Here is a 20,955-nt window from a genome sequence, read left to right as displayed (position 1 = left end):
TTTAATTCTTCCTCAGCAACATCATTGGTTTCGTCTCCTTTCCAGTTACTTAACAATGCCAGGTAAATAGTGTGAGTAAATTTTTCTGTCAATTAACTGATATGTCATCCATCACCAGAAGGTATATCTTCAAATACATGGTCATGACTTATATGTATGTTTTAAGGCACTGTATTAGTCTGTTCTCACACTGCTATGAATAAATACCCAAGACCGGGCAATTTATAAGGAAAAGATGTTGAATTGACTCACAGTTCTGCATGGCTGGAAAGGCCTCAGGAAACTTACAATCACACCTGAAGGGGAAGCAAACACATCCTTCTTCACATGGCAATAGGAGAGAAAATTGCTGAGCAAAAGGAGGAGAGCCCCTTATAAAACCATCAGATCTCGTGAGAACTCATTCAGTAACATGAGAACAGCATGGAGTTAACCACCCCCATGATTCAATTGCCTCCTAACATGTCCCTTCCATGACATTTGGGGATTGCTACTAGAAAACCTGACTTAGAAAGTAGTCTGAAGACTGAACTTTTTATTATTTATTATTTATAATCCCACCAGGTCCCTTCCATGACATTTGGGAACTACAATTCAAGATGAAATTTGGATGAGGACATAGCCAAACCATATCAGGTACTGATTCTTGGATTCTTTAATCCTACATTATTTCTATGTTAAAGAAAATGATATTAAGGATGCTGCCTATATTTCATAGGTTCCTTGATGTTAAAGACATTAAAACCTACTTAATATTATTCTACCTTGAGATATATTAAAAATTATTCTACCTTGAGATATATTAAAAATTATTCTACCTTGAGATATATTAAAATAATTAAAATAATATTTAACATTATTTTATGAAGGGTCATAAGAATAATAAATGGTGATTATTCGAGAACCAGATATTAGAAGTAAAAGGATTAGTCTTATTTTCCAGATGAGGAAATAAAACTAATTGCTTGCCAATTGCATGTAGCTAACCAATGTCAGATCTGGGTCAAGTCTAGTTTATCTCACTTTCAGCATTGGGCTCTGGAATGTTCTACAAGATCAGAGCTTTAACAAGAGTCATCTCAGAACTGGGGAACTCTATGATGCATTATCAAAAGGCTTTAGACTAAAGTTAAGTAACCTATCCAGCTCCACACATGCATTTAGTATAAAATAGGGTTATGGAATGTTAGAATGGGAAGGAGCTGTGGAGAAGGTGATTCAGCTCTCTCATTTTTAAGATAAGAAATGTGTTTTGTGAGGTTTTTATGCTCCAGCTGCATCCTGGCTCGAGTTTCTTCTTCAAGTTGAAGAAGTATTCTCTAACTCAGTGTTCTGTAAGTCATTAAAGCCTAAATTTGGTTGGCATGATTATTTGAATTATGCCTCATTGGCATTAAAATAATAAAAAGTTCAGCCTTCAGACTACTTTCTAAGTCAGGTTTTCTAGTAGCAATCTCAAAATCTTGCCACTTCTGCCACTTTTCTACCCAGCCATTGAAAACATAAACTTCTGAATTATAAAAATAAAGAATTCAGAGGAAAAAAAGCAATATTCGATTGAGTTGGCTGGGCTTTCTTTACTTCTTTTGTATTCAAGTGGACAATTTGTACAAGTTCCCTTACTTTGATCCTAGCTGCCCACACTACCAAGTTGCAGGATTACTTGCCCATTTCTTCATCCATTGACTTTGAAGGACTGGGAAAAAAATTCACCCATTGTGAAATTTCCAGACTGAGAAGTGCCTACTTTCAGTTGGTGCTGCCGAATTGGACCATATGAGAGGAGGCAGCTCCAGCCAGGGCTGCCCCCAAGCCACTCACCCTGCCAAACCTCTGGGTCCCGCCAACATCATTTCCTGAACGATGAAGCTCCCCATGTGTGCCCACTGGCATGCTCTTGGAAGAACAGGAATACCCAATCAGGAATGAATTAATGGGGGAGAAGAATACAACACAGAGCTTTCTATTTAACTTGGAACTATGATAACCATGAAATGGCTCTGGGTATTTTGTGAATCAGATTGCTGTCAAATCCATATTTTTTTTTATTTGGATACACTTCAGTGATTGTACTGTTCTTTGGTAAAAACTGTTTGATGTTCAAAAACCTTGAAGCCATTTAGACCATGTTCTTTCCCTCTTTTCAAATACAAGTTTGCATTTTGTCCACCACAAATTAAAATGCAAATGCCAAGAGGTCTGAATTCACTTTCAAAGTCCAAACCCAGAAACTCTGATTGGCTTTTCATCTTGGCTAAACACATTCCCCAGGGCTCTAGACCTTACATCAAATGGGACAGTATCATGTCCTAATGAGGAGTATAAACTGCAAGGTAGATTACCTGAATTCAAATCCTTTGACTGAAACTTTGAGCAAATTGCTTCATTTTTCTTAGGCTTGGTTTACTTCATCTTCTATTGGGATAATAAGAGTAAAATTTTCCTTGTGGTGTTGTATGTGGAGCATTTAGAAACCTGACACACAATATTTAATTTCTAAGAATATTGGGAGAAGAACCATTTTGGTAAGGCTTTTTTGCATGGGGCATTTTTTTAAATGTAAATGAATTGAAATAATGTTTAATAAAGTGGTTTTTAATAAAAAAGACTAAAACTTATGCAATGATACACACTGTCAGTTTAAAATTTTTTAAAAATATTATGAATGAATATTATTTATGCAATAATTTCTATTCTACATATTACAATACTAATACCCTATCTTTCCCTTTTTTTCTTTTTTATGCTTTAGCACAAACTAAAGTCATTCCCATTTGTATTAATCTTAAATCAATATTTTCTCTTAATTTCCCTTGGTTTCCATACTCCTGAGTGTATATCAAGGGCATTTAGATATTTTTTAACTTAATTTTAAGAATAATTTTCTCAAGGAAATATTCTAATAGAGGCGAGAGACTAAAAGAGAATAGAAACAAGACTCACAAAGATAAGAAAGCAAGAGGAAAGAGGGAGGAATAGGCTTACAGATACCAGAAAGAATGAGTTAGAAAATTCCTGTAAGTAAGAGGGAGGAGAAATTAAACTTATGTAACATATGAATGCTAGTAAACCATCTGCGATGTTTTAGTAGAATTCATATAGATCCTGATAATAGATGAGTTATGTAGCTATGGAGAGTTTTGTGAGAAACTCAAAGTTAGGACTCAAAATTAAAATTGATTTTAGCAGGAGCACTACATTGGGATGAGGGGCCAGCAGGACCTCGGGTGTTACATTTACTTCACAGGTATATTAAATTATCTGATTCATAGAAGATCCTGAATAAATATCTGTCAAGTAAAATGAATAAATGAATGATTAAATGAAAAGCAAAAAAATGCAGTAATCAAATATGTTAGTAGTATAATATAATTAAATATATATTTGTATTTCAAGTATAGACTTGTATGATTGAATGTTCTGAGATCTGCACCATTCTAATAAAAACTGCAATATTAAAATAATATGAAACCAAAGCATACTATATTGAAAGGTCAATATAGTGGACTCTCTTGAATGAGAGGGGAAATAAACTAAATGTGCCTTTCTTTTCTGTTCTCAGTTTGTGAAGGGAGATAAGTAGAAAAGTAAACTGGCCCAATAAATCATCAAAACCTATCCTATCTATCCCAGGAGATGGTGAACAGCCCAGAGGGACTGAAGCTACAGAAAGGGCAAAGACCAATTCCAAGGATGGCTTGGAGGGTCAGCCATGAGCTCACAGGCCTAGAGGCCACATATCTCATCATAGGAAAGCCTTCATCTAAGGAATGGTTAGCACTCAGATTGTTATTAAACAAGACACATTTGTATACTAGAAAGTGGCCTCCTAGGAAATTTACCTCATAGAAATTCACTCACCTCAACCTTCCAACCACATAAGCCAAAGCCCTTGGATGGGAAGAAGCAGCTGAGGTTCCCTTTAATGGGCCCTTAATTTTCAGCCACTTCTCAATTGACAGCTTCTCAACTGTAATTGTTGAAGGCTTTTACTTCCAGGCTTTTGTAGGTGGCATTCCCCAGAAGGAGATTTTGAGGTGGAGGTTAATGTGCATTACATTTATCAGGAAGCACCCTAGAGATTAATACCATTGGAAGGAAGAATTAAAAAACAGAATTGTGCAGAGAGAAGTTGAGATGTGATTTTCATACCAACATAGGAAGATATATCATGCTGAAGACCTCAGCATGTCACTTGGGGAGCTCTGGAGCTGAGATGACACTTCAGAGTTGGGGCAATGTGGCTGGGCTTTTATATCCCTTCAATGATTGGGATTGGATGGTACCTTATTTTCAAAGTAGACATGATTTTAGGCAAAGCATGTTTCTTTAGTTGAGACAATCTTCCACGAGTGCTCATGGCAAAGGGCCATGCTCTGGCAATACTGCCAGCAGCTGGGGAAATAAATCCCTCATTCCTGAAGAGGAACCTGGGCAACACAGTATAGCAGTTCACAGGTACTTCCTATGTATTTGTTGTAGTTTCCTTTTGATGTCAAAGTAAACAAAAAAAAGAACAGTAAAAGTAACTTTATTCCATAAGATGACATTAAATCAAGCGGAATATGATGTTTAGCTGAAATCTGCATTGTAGAATCCCAATTGAACATTTAACTTAACATCATGTACTCATTTTATTTTATTAGATGATTTTTGTCCAAAGTTTTCATAAGTATTTAATGAAAATGTTGGGAAAATTTTTTTAAATAGGCAATTCTGATATATAAAATAGGGCAAGAATTATTTTATTATTTGATCTGGCATTATGGCAGATAAATGTTATTGGAAAACACTTCCATTTCTGTGTTTCCACCTAACAAGGTCTTTATAGTACAATGTTTTTCATACCAACATAGGAAGACATATCAACACATACCACCTTAGAAGTGAACTAGCTTCCAAGTTTGTTGCTGAGCTGATGCTTGGAACTTTAATTTGTTATGTAGATTTGTGCTTAAATTGATTTAAGTTTCACACAGTTGTTGCTCTATGATGTAGCACTATTGTTGCCAACAACAGATAGTATTGTTCTTGGAAAATGCTGAGTGAATGCTCCCCTTAGATGATTGTTGTAAGTAAAGATACCTGGAGTTGGTTAATGTCATCTGACTATACATATTTATATATAGAGGCAGAGCAGAGAAATTTAGAGTGGGAAGAGGAGATGATCTATTCTGGGCATCTTGGAACTCTTCCATGATGTCACATGTCACCTGAGCACTGAAAGATGAGTGGGGGTTAATGAGGTGAAAGCAGGAACTGAGGAGTATCCTTGGGAAAAGAATTTCATACAAATGCAAGCAGGTGCAAAGGCCCCAAAGTAGGAAGTGAAACACTGTAACTTGGCTGTAATAAATATGTTTTAAACAATCATGCTAACTCCATTTTGCCCACCCTGAGCTATGTAGGGCATTCTGTTCTAAAAGCTTGTGGTCTGAGACACCTGGCATCTTTGTAACCAATCTTCTGAGAAACAGGGCCCACTGGCCTGTACATCCTATACTTGCAACCGTGCAACTGCTACCCCACATCCTGAGTAAAAAAAAACTTTAAGTAGAATTTTTTTGTTAGGCACCCCCCTGCTTCCCCCTAACCTGCTCCTTCTGCTTCTGTAATAATCTGCTTACCACCCCCGACCCTAAACTGGTATAAAAATGTTAACTGCCCTTTGTTCATGGCCGAGAGGTTTGAGCTCTAGCTGACTCTCGGATGCTGGTCAATTAAAGGTGGACTCTCAACAAACTCAGTGTGTGGCACTTCTGTTTAAACTCGCTCGGGTATAACAGAAGGGGTCAATGAGGGTGAGGTTTACTCTCTTCCTTAATTTGGTCCTTTAGTCTCATGAAGCTTAATTAATTTGGAGCGTAAGTGGTACCTTGGCCTACAGGTTGCTCTTCAGGATCTCCTTTAGTTTTGATGAAGTCAGTGCTAATGCTACTGATGGCCTTTTTGTTTTAAAGTAAATTTTACAATTTTGGAAACTGACACAGAAACAGCTACTACTACACATGATTTCGGTTTGGGTGGAGGGTATAGGAAATCCTACTACCCCACACTATTAAAGGGGACCTCCTATCCATTTATCAGACTGTCTAAGATTCTTCCATTCAAACCTCATTTGGTTGGCTTTTGAAGGCTTCTTGGTTTTATAGGGAGTCATTTAAAAAGAAGATACAGCTGAGAGGTATCATAAGTGAGCAGAAATTCAATCTTCCTGTAGCTGAAAGAACCCAGATCCCATGAAAATGGAATGAATGGGATATAAAGAGCCCTATGGGACATCGGGGAAGAAAGTGGGGGAACCAACTCTTCAGAGAAGGTCTTGGAAAAAGGATGGAAAGATAGAAAAATATTACCTACTTGAGAATTCAGCCTTAGGACTCTCCTAATTGCAAGAAAAGTTTACCAGTGTTGAACCCTGCTGTGTCTCAAGTAGTTTTCCTGAGACCTTTCTTCTCCCCACTCCTAATCTCCCAGCTTGTGTCCCAGGAGTACTAGCATGGGTCGTGATGCTAAGATTTATAGAGCAGGTAAAGGAATGAATGATTCATCCCTATCTTAACTGCCTTGAAGAAGGATAAGGAGGAAATTGCATCCCACAACAAGCTTTTGTCCTCTATATTTTAGAATGGACAGAAGTAGCTGATTCAGGCACCCCATTCTCCTTCACTGCCTCTCTCATAGCAACTTAAAGTCTTTTATGCCTGTTGCCTTTGATATATTCCATGATTCTTCTATCAACTCCAGAGGATACATTTTGAAAGTAGGACCTACATTTTGAACGATATATGGAATAAATTCTAGTGCTGAAATATTTTGGAGCAGTAGCAATGGGAAAAAGGGTTTTGTTGGTGGGTATCCTGGCCAGTCCCTAGATTGTGTATATTTTGGTGGGTATAATTTCCTTTCTAGGTCTTTGCTTGAGGTTAGTTTGGAACTCAATCTTCACTGTAAATGAACTGAAAATCAGTTTTGCTACAGTCTTGTTTCTATGGTCCTCAGTTTCATCATTTGTGAGCTAAGAAACCACATGATAGACAATCACAAAGATTCTTCTGTACCAGCTTGAATATATTGGGTTTGTGTACTATACAAAGGTAATTCTGTGGCTGGTTATCAGTACTTATTGAATTACTTCCCTAAGGGTTTGATTCTGTGCTGTTGGAAGTTGCTTGATAAATCTTTCCTACCACTGTGCAGTGTAGGGACTGATGCACTGAAAATGCTACATACTAGTTGAAGAAGATGACTTAGAAATTACTGTGGTAATTGAAATGTCGTTTATCTTCTCAGCTCTGAGAGAAGTTACTTATGTTTAGTATTTTTTTTATTAAACTAGAAAAGGATGATTCAGTGACCTTGTGTACTGCTTTGATTTTTAAATGGCTTAATGGGAAAAAAGAGACACAATTTGGAAGTTGTAGTAACCACTCAAATGATTTCACCCAGTCAGCGAAATGTGGCCCGCAAGAATGAACCATCATTGTCAGCACCAGTGCCCAGTATTTGTTAGGGTGATAATGCATGAGAGACCCCAGGCCCCATCCAAGAACCTGGTAAACTGTGGTCTCCTCTCTAAAAGTATTAATCTCTAAGAAGGAAAATTATTATTCCATATTTGTATCAGACATAACAGTTTATAGCACAGTTATTTAATCTTGAGAACAATTTTATTGTATAAATATCATCAAGCCTACAGGTGAGGAAATTGAGAAACAGAGAGCTTATATAGTTATTAAGCAGCAGGGTAAGTATTCAAATTCAGATATTTATGTTTTTGCGTCCAAATGGCAAAATAAGTATTAGAAAATAAAATGCTACTTTCCAGGAGTAGAAACTAGAAACAGCAACTAGGAGTTCTGAGTAATAATTTTTAAAAGTCCAAGAATAAGCAGGGTAAGAAGTTCAGTTACTGAAAGTTGGAAGGTATAAAAATGTCCTGCAGAAGGTTCTGAATCTTTTGTGGGTCCCACATGCAAATGCAGGTGTTGCTTCTGTTGTGTGACTCAGTGAGAGGGCTGAGGCCATTCCACTCTCCGTAATTTCCAGTCACCAAAGAAGTGCATGGGCCACTGTAACATATCTGAGAGGCTGTGGGGCAAGCCAGGTGCTGGGAGACCCTAGGCCACAGCTCCTTGTGCTTTTCTCTGTCTCTGTGGGATGGAAGTAACTGTGGGAGAGGCAATGGTGGAACAAATAAGACATTTCTCATCCTATCTCCAGCTTTCCAGTGGGATCTTAAGCACAGCTCCTGCTCTGAAACAGTTGAAGCCTAGAGTAAGGAGGCCTCAGAGTCCAGCCCTCATGTCCCAGGGGAGCAATTATTTACATAAATGCATGCTTCTGTAATTTGAAGCTAGACCATCTTGCTAAGTTGTTCAAAATGTAAAAAAACATTTATGTATAGGATCTTCAGCTGACTCTTCTAAATGTCTGTGTATTTAGAAGATTGATATCATGGCTGTGTGCAGTGGCTCATGCCTGCAATCCCAGAACTTTGGGAGGCCGAGGCTGGTGGATCACCTGAAGTCGGGGGTTTGAGACCGGCATGACCAACATGGAGAAACCCTGACTCTACTAAAATCCAAAATTAGCTGGGCGTGGTGGCACATGCCTGTAATCCCAGCTACTCAGGAGGCTGAGGCAGGAGAATCGCTTGAACCCGGACGGTGGAGGTTGCGATGAGCCAACATCGGGCAATTGCACTCCAGCCTGGGCTCCAAGAGCACAACTCCATGTAAAAGAAAAAAAGAAGAGTCACATACTGTATCTAACGTATGAACCACATAACTTTGTGGGAGAGATGTAAAGGAAGGAGTTTCTATGCTGGAATCAGAGCAAAAGATAACCAGTGGTTTTTGCTGCTGCCGCTGCTTCTTTTTCTACCTCTTCCACCTCCTCTTCCACTTCTTCCTCCTCCTCTTGCATTAGTTTGTTGAAAATCAGTCTATTTGTCATAGAGGCAGGGATGATTATTTATTTGCTTTTGTTATAAGTACATTGCTATTATCATTGGTAAATAACAGCTATCACTGTCTTCAATCGACTTTCCATATATCTGGCTATATTAATGCATGTATGTTAGACAAGTGTTTTAAAATCGGTTTATTTTCATCTACATTTTCTCTGAGTTATTTAGTTTACCTTAGTTAACTTGTATAATCTGGCACATAATGGACAAAAAAGAAATGATCATTGAGTAAAAATTTTTGACCATAAATATGTAGAATTTCCAGGACGTTAGTACAACAGATCATCAGATATCCCTGCATGTGTAAGACTGAGTATAGTTAGGAAAATTGGCCATGGCTATTTCTCTGTGGGGTGGAGGGTTGCAATGGGATATGTGTAGAGATGGAAAGATATTTATTAAACACCTGTCAGCAACTTTCAGCTGCATTATCTCATTTAAGCTTTCAACAATTTTGGAAGGCAGATAGTCCCACATTATTATACATGTATGAAAAGTCAGGCTTCCAGAAGTTAATTTGCTCCAGGTCATATTTTTTGTAGTGAAGCTGGCATTTAAACTGAAGTCTGTATGTTTCCCAGTTTGTGCATATTCTTTCTAGTGAATCACAGTCTCAGGAAAATATCACTTAGTAAGGACATTTGGCTTCCTAATGACATAGCACATTCTTGATATGATTATTAACCCTTTTTCGATTTTTGGAATCCTCGTCTGAGGGGATAATGTTTACTTCTCTTCTCACCCCTTCCACACCCCAATTTTGCCTCCTTGATAGATTCTTAGTAAGAGTAGAGAGAAAGAACTTGCATCATGACACACTGAAGTGATATTACGAGAATGGTCAATATCAATAAGAGGAAGTGTTTTTCTTTCAGTTTGAGGAATCCAGAGGATCTAAAGTCTCCAAAGCTTTTTGTCATGCTAGTCCTGTTGCTCTCGTGATGCCTGGTCCTTCGTGATCAGATATAAGTAGAGCTGGGGTCAAGGGAAACTATGAGATTTGAGAGAGCAGGAAATTTCCAGATGCCCAGCTAAATTTGTTTTGGTTTGAGTTGCCTCAAAGTAGACCCCAAGACTAAGCCTTGGATACAGATAGTCTATTTAAGAGGAGACACCAGAAAACACAGTGAGGAACTTGGTAAGTGAGACAGGGAAGTGTGAAGAGCCAATACAAGGTGCATAAATGAACAGGTTATTGCCGTGGGCTAACTAGACTCAATTCCACCCAGTACTGTCTAAGAAAGTGAATGGGATGGGGAGGCGAGTATTCGTTTATCAATTCCTGTTTTGTATTAATTAAAGTTTGCCCTGAGAGCCTTTTAAGTCTCCTGCAGTTCTAGGTTGTGCCTGTCTTGGTTAGGTCCTGCTTCCAGGTCCGGCTCCCTGAAACGCCCTCAGGCAAGGTCTAGAGAGGCCCAGGTGAGAAGTTGCCCATTTTTTGGTGTGTGTGAATTTTACTGTAGCTGTAAATAAACTGGACAGCCAGGGAATATGAAGCAGGGTATCAGCTGCATCTATTTTAGTGGGTTCTATGAACTGATGGGAGACTTGATGGGAAAAGTACAGAAGTGCTTTGCTGTATCCATGTTTATGTGTGGTTGATTAGCAACACAACATCTCTGGTGAGAGGTGTAGCTTGTACCATAGTTACAAGCATGGATTCTGGAGACAGCTCTGCATTCAAATCATGTGTGCTACTAGCTGAGTGAACTTGGTCGAGTTATTTAATTTCTTAGTGCTTGTCACCCCATCCGTGTAAAATAAGGATGGTAATAATAAAACCTACCTCAAGTGTGTTGATGTCAATTTTGAAAGTGAATATGCACAGAGCATTTACAACAGAGCCAGGCACAAAATAAGCACTCAAGCACTCCTTATTTCCGGTCATGAAAGAGATGCATATTGCCTTTTAAATTCTAATTATGTAGAAAAGTCTTCCTAATGAATCTTTTCACTAGAATGCTTTTTCTTGCCTTCCACAATCAAATTCTACTTTACCATATATATGAGGACTTCACATATATCTTAACATGTAATCTACTCAAATTTTGAATTCAACTTTTAAGGGGTAAAAGTTTATAAAAGGGCATAGTGAGAACATATTTTCAAAACCTGGAAGTGCTCCATAAATGGTCTAGGTGCCCTCAGAACTCCACATAATAGCACCCATAGATTCCATCACGTTGACAATGATGCATGACAATGACCATTACTGATGGGACATGGGTAAAATGCCCTATATATTATCTTAATGTTTATATGAAGCCTATGGGGTAGATGTTGGATGTTGTCAGCTCAGTTCCTCAGATGAAGAGACAGATTCAAAGAGTTGAAATAACTTGCTCAAGATCCTACAACTGGTTATTTGTGGGATTAGGAGGCTGACACCAATGCATTTTTTTAAACCACTATAGGCAATTAAAACACTGCAACAAACTAAATGTTATCCTCTACTTATATCACTTGAGATACTATATACTCAGGGTGACGTTAGAATTAAAGCTTGTATTGAGTTCCTGCTCCCACTATTTGTGGCTTTTGGCATCACTTAACCTTTCTGAACTCATTATGTTATATGCTTTCTGTAAAAGAGGAATAATGGCCTCTACCCTGTAGAGTTATTTTGGGGATTCTGTGAAGTTATCTTAGTATTTTATAGTTTGGTATAATGTAAATTTGATCATCTTAAAGGATAAAATTTTGAAATGAGAGGAAGGGAATCTATTTGAATAAAACCAGTTACAAAAGACTTTTATTTCTTTCATAATCAGTTTTATGCTACATATTTCAGAGTGTCTAATTAAAATTCTTTTCCCTTTTCTTTCATCTTATTGCTTCACTTCACAAACATATATTAAATACTTACTGTACATCAGGCATGTTTTATGGGCTAAGTATACAAAGATTAAAGTAATATGGCATGCACATTTAAATTGCTTGAAACTTTAGAATCAGAAATGAGAAATTTTCTCAAAATAGTGGCAGTAAAACTATGGTGATGTGGTTTGTTTTGCCAACCTCTCCTTTCACAAATATTCTGCGTTCTACCTTCATAGAGAAAGAAAAACTAACTAACTCACAACTTTATTGGTCCTCTACTCATTGTTTAGAAATAGCTAAGTGTAAATGCTTTCAAATTAGTTTCGACTGCATGTCAAATCCTGTAAGGTTATGTGTTCATTTATAGATAGACACCTCCGTCTACAAATTAGGTCCTTCCTAAATGCTGTGAAACATTTAGATCTTCAAAACTATTAAGGTTGTTATCTTTGGCTGAAGATTAAGTAGAATAAACAAACTCTTTTCAAAGTGGGCACTAGTTTTGCTGGCTTTTGTTGGCTTTTGAAGCTCAAGGAATCTAGCAGTCTTAAAAACATCTTCTTTCAGAAACACAACTTTCTGAAGGGCTTCATTGCTTTGTCTCTTGTATTTCTCCTAGGTGCAGATAATAATGTTGCTATGTTGGCTGTAAATAGCCTCTAATGGATGCCTGATTTGTGTTAATCTTTATACTTGTATATAATTAACTGTGTACCTACCCATCTTAGCCCAACACTAGCCTTAACATATTAATACATATGGTAACTATTTTTTCACTCCTAAGTAATTGATCATTATGCAAATACAAATAGAGTTTGAGAATGTATTTCTAATTTTCAGGGGAAAAATGATGTAATTCCTTGTTAACTTACTAGTTTTGATGCTTTCCTCTAACCCAGTGGTTCTCAAAGATCCAAAATGTTCCCTGGATTTTTCCCCCAGGAGACATTTGACCACGCCTGGAGACATTTTTGGTTGTTACAACTGCTATTGCTGTCCAGTAGGTAGAGGCCAGGGATACTGCTCAATACCCTACACAGGGCAACCCCACTACCAGAAAGAATTAACACATTCAAAATATATATAGTGCTGACATTGAGAAACTGTATCTAACATTATTCTTCTCTGAAAACTTTGGGAGAATAATAACATTCTTCAAAGTTAATTTTTCTAGCCATAGTCAGATTTCCCAATGCCAGGATATGCATAGTCTTGCAAATTTACTTTAGTTCATCAGCAAAGTAGGAGAACCAACAGCACCCCATCCAATTAATTTTATTATTCCAAAATTTTAAAAAATCAGAATTTTGACCTCCTTTTATAGATTCTCTTGCCTTCATTTTAACATTGTCTGTATATGGATGGAAACATCATAATCTATTCATTAAGATCTTTAAAGGGTTAAAATGGCCTTGGCCAGTGAGATAGAAAGTTAGCAGAATAATGAATGCAAAAAGTTCCTGTTAAAGAATTTGGATGATCCTTGTGAACTACTCGCACTTTTCCCAGAAGCTTTTGAAGGTTTTCTCACGTTAACACCTTTGCTCATACTATTCCACTCTTCCTGAACCATAAAAATTTTATCTGTAACTTAAGGCCCAGTTGTCTGTAGATTACCTTAAGAAAAACTGATCGCTTCTTCGTTAAATAAACTTTGTGGATTCCAGGACTCTGTCCTCTGTCATGTCAAAAGAGATATGCAAATGTATTCCTAAGTATACATATTTAAGATATAAATAGTCTCTTTAAATTTTAAACATTTCAATGGTAAGACACTCTATTTTATATCTTTCATTTTTCTCCTAACACCTATCTACTGAACATGTAATTAATAGGCATTGAGTATATTTGGATTGGTTAGTGGATATCTACATGTTTTCCTTTACTATGGAGTTAAAGACCATAGTAAAGATAAAAGTATGTAAGCCTTTATTATGCTTTAACTGTATGGAATATCTGAGCTTATAACATGCTGAATGAAATTATTAATTGTTCCTTCTTATTTTATTATTCCTCAAATGCCCTCTTTTAGGTTATTTTATTATATTTTAAAGTACCAGAAAAAGATAGAGATAATGTATTAGCTAAATGTAGGAAGACAGAGAGAGGGCCATACTTACTTAAATTAGCCTATTTAGTATATTTTAAAGCATTTAGATTTTCTACATAGCTTTCCCACAGAATGTTCTGTCTTGTTAATGGAAACTCTGGAGGGAGAGAGGTGGAGGGTAAGAGGTGAGGAAAGATAAGAATTTGAATGTGTGTTTCTCACAGGGCAGCAAGTGGTGGGAGACTTTGACCTAGACCTCTAAAGCTTATCTCGCATATTTGTTAATCATGTGGAAAAGGGAACGCACAGATTTTAAACTGTTAACCACAACACAAACCACACATGTGAAAGGGTAGGAATGGAATATAAAAGCAAGGCTCCAAGGTTTTCAATTCTGCATTTGTTTTTTTCAAAACTTTTCCTATGTTCATACCATAAAGAACAAATCAAAACATGATGAGGTAAACATTTTATATAGTCATGCGATGAGATCACAGTTAAATACTAACATATTTCTTTCCAGTTTTCCCTGGAAAGTGTTTGGATCTATTGCTTTTCAGTTCACAAGTAGCTTTGCTCTTCCCTTCTTGGTACTAAAAATTATCTTGGACAGTTCTAGATTTTCTTTTCCAAACAAAACACAGAATTATGTATTGCAGATGTGAATTCTTTAGCTTAAACATAGGATCATAGTTTAAGGTTTAAAGATAAGGTATAGCAGTCAAAATGTTTGCAGAGAATGCTTTATCAAATATATATCATTTAATATCCCCAATGGACCTACACTGTTGCCCACTATGCAAAATAATTCTTCTTCTTGTCTTGCTCTTGAGAAAATCTATTTATTTTTAAGACTCTCTACCCAATATTAACCTGCAAGCAAGCTTAACGTTACTATAGGGACAGAGTCTGATATGCCAAAAAATATATATATTTGGAAAATACCAATTATCTCCTTTCTCAAACAAATACATTCCTTAAATACAGGAACAGTATGTAAGGGTTACATAGCAAGTCAAACATACTTTATATAAACTTTATGTATACTCTAAATATATAATCAGTGTATAATTGAATAACTCAATAATGTAGCCAACTGACTTGATCTTAGATATTAAGACCTGGTTTACTGAGAGCCAGAATTTGGATTATTTCTATTAGACAACAATTCAACATCTCATTCAGGCTTCTTAATTAGATTCACTGATGACACAAGACAAATTTCTTTTAAAATGGTAACTCATCCACTATTCTATTGTTCATATTATACCAATTTTCTACATTATTTACATTATTACATTATTTGTAATACATTTATTTTCTATGAAATTTGATTCTGTTTGTCTCTATATTGGAAGAAATCCAGAATGCTATTGTGTGATTCACAATAGAATCCTAAAATTCTGCTCTGAGTTTCCCTCTTGTAATTCAAAATTTTGTGATATTATATACCTCTTAACTTCATTAGATTTAATTTCATTTTGTTGGCTTACACATGTAGCAAACGCCTAGAGAGATACCTGACTCTTGATGGGCTGGTTTTAATGTTAATGTTTGCGATATAACAATTGTGTTTGAATTAGCCGTTTGCATTGTGTAAGAGCAAGTCATTTATTGGTGCCTTATCAAACATGCATTATTTTCCCACTGCTTTTCATAAGATTTCAGCAGCTGAGGGTGTGAGTGGCTGTGGAGGTGGTCTGGGCCAGTGACCTGAGGACTGGGAAATCACTGACAATCTGATATGGAAGATGGCTATTCACAATGTTATCATTCTTCCTGGCTCTTAAGTAAAGATAAGAAGCTATGGCAGTGAGATTTCCATTTGTCGAAATATATGCTTTAAAAATTCAATGTTTTTTTGCTAGACCTATCTATCTATATATATATACAACCTGCCCATTAGTCACCTCATACATTTTATCAGCACTTCATACTTCATTTTCTTCCTTTTACCTCGGGAAGATTCCCAAGTCATTCTAAAGCCATTAGTGTCTCTGAACACTCACAAGAAATCCATAAATGATTTTTTAATGGTTATTAGTAATCAAGATTAGCTAATTTTGGACTGACTAGAATTCATCATGTGGAGACTTAAAAAAGTCTTTAATATACAAATTCTCTTGTACTCTTTCATTAATACTATCATTTTCCCTTGAGTGCATAAAAATAATTTGAAATGTTTACCACTCAATAAACCAGTATAATCAATGTGCAAATTCCATTTTCATTCTCCATTATTACTTGGGTTTTTAGAGAGGAGGAGGTTGCAAAACTACTATAGTTTACAACCAGGGTGAGGAATACTTTCAGATTGACCTCCCTCCTCCCACATTTCCAGATGGTCCCTTGAATAAAGCAAGCTATAGACAAAGAAGTTTGTCATATGGTATTCAGCTCCTGTAGGCACCTGTGCCATCCGAGGAATGATATATACTGATGTGGGAGATAGTATGACACAGAAACATGGGATTTAGAACAATACAGATGGAATTAAAATTCTTGCTCCACCATATTTGAGTTGTGTGCTTTAAGTAAGTCACCTACAAAGTAGGGACAATGCTAATCATGGCCTCCTATGGTTGTTGTAAGGAAAAAAAATGAGAGAACAAATTAAAATTCCTAGCACACTGCCTGTTAGTCAGTAAGCACTCAATAAAAGTTAATAGTTACTCTTATTTCTGCTTCTGTACTCAAGAAAGCACATTGAGAAGACTTCTCACACTCAAAGGTGTGGTCACTAGAGGAATACATCAAGAAGATTAAGAAAAAATACCCTAAATAAGAAACCAGAATTTTTACTGAGACCCACAGTTGGGGGAATGATGCTGATTATTAGGGCTTATTAAGAGTCATATTGTCCAGGTGTAGTGGCTCACACCTGTTATCCCAACACTTTGGGAAGCTGAGGCAGGTGATTGGCTTGAGGTCAGGAGTTTGAAACCAGCCTGGGAAATATGGTGAGACCTTGTCTCTACTAAAAATACACACACACACACACACACACACACACACAAATCTGGATATGGTGGTACGTGCCTGTAATCCCAGTGCCTCAGGAGGCTGAGGCAGGAGAATCCCTTTAGTCTGGGTGGTGAAGGCTGCAATGAGCTGAGGTGGTGCCACTGCACTCCAGCAGGAGTGACAGACCAAGACCCTGTCTCAAAAATAAAATAAAATAGTCAAAAGCAACTTTACAAATAAAGATTCAGATTGGCTTGCAGTTTGACTTCCTGAGTTATGCTCGGTATCATCACTTAACTTGGCATATTAGTTGATAGTGTGGTCCATAGTGGAAGTTGACCTAAGTTGCAGTACTACTGGTTAGAGGCTGTAGAGTTATCTCAAACCAATTTATAATCTTTTTGAATGTATAGAAAAAAATTTGTCCGTATTCACACTCAACCTAGAACACTTCAGGGACCAAATGTATAGGTTCACTTCCTGCAAAAATTCAGTTCTCTGCAAACACCAACTAAGTGTCCTGTAATTGAATTCAATTATGAAACTCCTGTAGTTAGTGCAGAATCTACAGGTTAAGGGCTCAGTCTTCCAAGACTGTCTCTTACTTTCAGAAGCAAGTTGGAAACTGTGAGTATGCAGGTAACAAACAACATCTGTCCAACTTAGTTATAAATGAGAGGTTCCCACAACTCCCTCTTTAGGTAGATCATTACCAGAGCAGCTTGCAGAACTCAGAGAAACATTTGTGTTTACCAGTTTAATATATAGTAAAGAATATGATAAAGGATATAGATGAACAACTAGATGAGGAGATACAAAAGGGTGAGGAGCTTCTGTTCTCATGGGATTTCTGGTGCACCACTTTAGTATTCAACAACATGGAAGCTCTACAAACCCCAGAGTTTTAGGATTTTTATGAAGACATTATCACATAGTCCTGATCAATTATTAACTCCATTTGAGCCCCTCTTTTCCCCCTTTAGGGAATGGGGCTGAGAGTTTCAAATTTTTAATCATGGCTTAGTTTTTGCACTAAATTGCCCCTATCTAGGAACCCACCAAGAGTCACCTCCTTAGAACAAGACATTCCTGTCACTCAGAAATTCCAAGGCATTTAGAAGCTCTACATTAGGAACTAGGGGCAGAGAACCAACATATATATATATATATTCATTATTTCACAAGAGTTATACAAGCAGTAATTGGACCTTTTGAAGGCACCATCTATTTGAGTTGAAATTATTGCTCCTCTTAAGTATATTTGTTCTCAACAGACATGGAAAAGAGGGTTATCTAAATGTGTTCCACATTCACCATGGGAGGGAGGCATAGTGGGGAAAATGGGATGTCTTTAGGAGAATTTGTGTAACATGAACCTTTCATTTTCCCTGATTTGGGGACATGCAAACAGATGTGCTTGTACTAACTGACCATCATATATTGTCCATTAAACAAGCTGTTCTTAGCCAACATGATTAAGGATGCTGGGCAAGAACTTTCAATTCCTGAAGAGAATGATGTCTGGGAAACAACTTTAGCATTTCAGATCTCATCATTTTTGGCTTAGAGCTTCCTTTTCTGAGTTAGTCAGCTACATCATCAAAGAAAAGAATCAGTAGCCCAACTAGTTAGGGAAATAGTATAGCCTGATGAGGTCGTCAAGCATTCTCTACCTGAAGTCAGACGTCCTGGATTTTAAATTGACTATAGCCACTTTTAAGTCTTGGCTCACTGCAGCCTCTCCCTTCCTGGTTCAAGATACTCTTGTGCCTCCGCTTCCTCAGTAGCTGGGATTACAGATGTATACCACCAGGCCCAGCTAATTTTTGTATTTTTAGTAGAGATGGGGCTTTGCCATGTTGATCAGGCTGGTCTTGAACTCCTGGCCTCAAGTGATCCACCTGCCTTGGCCTCCAAAACTTCTGGGATTACAGGTGTGAGACACTGCACCTGGTCTGTTAGTGTCTTACATCTAATTTCACCATCTCTAAAATGAGGTACAAATAGAATAAAACTCACGGGGTTTTTTGGTGGATATCCTATAATGAAAGAACATTTAGCATGTTTATTGGAACATGTCCCTGCAAAGGACATAAACTCATTCTTTTTTATGGCTGCATAGTATTCCATGGTGTATATGTGCCACATTTTCTTTATCCAGTCTATCATTGTTGGGCATATGAGTTGGTTCCAAGTCTTTGCTATTGTAAATAGTGCTGCAATAAACATGTGCGTGCATGTGTCTTTAGAGAAGAATGATTTATAATATTTTGGATATATACCCAGTAATGGGATTGCTGGGTCAAATGATATTTCTTGTTCTAGATCCTTGAGGAATTGCCACACTGTCTTCCACAATGGTTGAACTAATTTTTACTCCCACTAAGAGTGTAAAAATGTTCCTAGTTCTCCACATCCTCACCAGCATCTGTTGTTTCCTGACTTCTTAATGATTGTCATTCTAACTGGTGTGAGATGGTATCTCATTGTGGTTTTGATTTGCATTTCTCTAATGACTAGCAATGATGAGATTTTTTTTCATATATTTGCTGCATAAATGTCTTCTTTTGAGAAGTGTCTGTTATTATCCTTTGCCCACTTTTTGATGGGGTTGTTTATTTCTCATAAATTTGTTTAAGTTCCTTCTAGATTCTGGATATTAGACCTTTGTCAGATGGATAGATTGCAAAATTTTTCTCACATTTTATAGGTTGCTTATTTACTGTGATTTGCTAACTAGAATAACCAGTTTAGAGAATAACATTAATGACCCTATGGAGGTGAAAAACACAGCATGAGAACTTCCTGAAGCATACACAAGTATCAATAGCCAAATTGATCAAGCGGAAGAAAGGATATCAAAGATTGAAGATAAACTTACTGAAATAAGATGTGCAGACAAGATTAGAGAAAAAAGAATAAAAAGGAATGAACAAAGTCTCCAAGAAATATGGGACTATGTGAAAAAACCAAATCTACAATTGATTTGTGAACCTGAAAGTGATGGGGAGAATGGAACCAAGTTGGAAAACACACTTCTGGATATTATCCAGGAGAACTTCCCCATCCTAGCAAGACAGGCCCACATGCAAATTCAAAAAACACAGAGAACACCACAAAGATACTCCACGGGAAGAGTGACCCCAAGACACATAATCGTCAGATTCTCCAAGGCTGAAACATTGGAAAAAATATTAAGGGCAGCCAGTGAGAAAGGCCAGGTTACCTACAAATGGAAGCCCATGAGACTAACAACAGATCTCTCTGCAGAAACCCTACTAGCCAGAAGAGAGTGGGGGCCAATAATCAACATTTTTAAAGAAAAGAATTTTCAACCCAGAATTTTATATCTGGCCAAATTAAGCTTCATAAGCAAAAAATAAATAAAATCCTTTCCAGACAAGCAAATGCTAAGGGATTTTTGTCACCACCAGGCCTGCCTTACAAGAGCTCCTGAAAGAAGCACTAAATATGGAAAGGAAAAACTGGCACCAGCCAATTTAAAAGCACACCAAAATATAAAGACCAATGACACTATGAAGAAACTTCTTCAACTCATGTGCAAAATAACCAATGAACATCATGATGACAGGAACAAATTTACACATAACAATATTAACCTTAAACGTAAATGGGCTAAATCCCCCAATTAAAAGACATAGACAAGCAAATTGAATAGCGTCAAAACCTATCAGTGTACTGTATTCAGGAGACCCATTTCATGTGCAAAGACACACATAGGCTCAAAATAAAGGGATGGGGGAATATTTACCATGCAAATAGAAAGGAAAAAAAATAAGCAGGGATTGTAATCCTAGTCTCTAAGAAAACGACTTTAAATCAACTAAGATCAAAAAGACAAAGAAGGGCATTATATGATGGTAAAGGGATCAATGCAACTAGAAGAGCTAATTATCCTAAATATATATGCACTCAATACAGGAGCACCCAGATTCATAAAACAAGTTCTTAGAGACCTACTAAAAGACTTAGACTCCAATACAATAATAGGGGGAGACTTTAACACCCCACTATCAACAATTAACAGATTAATGAGACAGAAAATTAACAAGGATCTCCAGGACTTGCACTCAGCTCTGGACCAAGTGGACCTAACAGACATCTACAGAACTCTCCACTCCAAATCAAC

General features: G+C 37.0%; 1 protein-coding gene across 5 annotated transcripts in view; it reads left to right on the top strand.

The window, feature by feature from the left end:
- LOC103788657 (uncharacterized) overlaps positions 1-20,955 on the top strand; it is a 304,484-nt gene that overhangs the window by 39,192 nt on the left and 244,337 nt on the right. For all 5 annotated transcript variants that reach the window (XM_078353346.1, XM_078353347.1, XM_078353344.1 and 2 more), the window contains exon 4: positions 565-636. The gene's annotated coding sequence lies outside the window, so the exon portion shown is untranslated. The remainder of the gene's footprint in view (positions 1-564; positions 637-20,955) is intronic.

This window comes from Callithrix jacchus, chromosome 16, assembly GCF_049354715.1.
Source record: "Callithrix jacchus isolate 240 chromosome 16, calJac240_pri, whole genome shotgun sequence".
Classification (NCBI taxonomy): domain Eukaryota; kingdom Metazoa; phylum Chordata; class Mammalia; order Primates; family Cebidae; genus Callithrix; species Callithrix jacchus.
The sequence above is the reverse complement of the archived record's forward strand: the minus strand, read 5'-3'. Positions and strand labels throughout refer to the sequence as shown.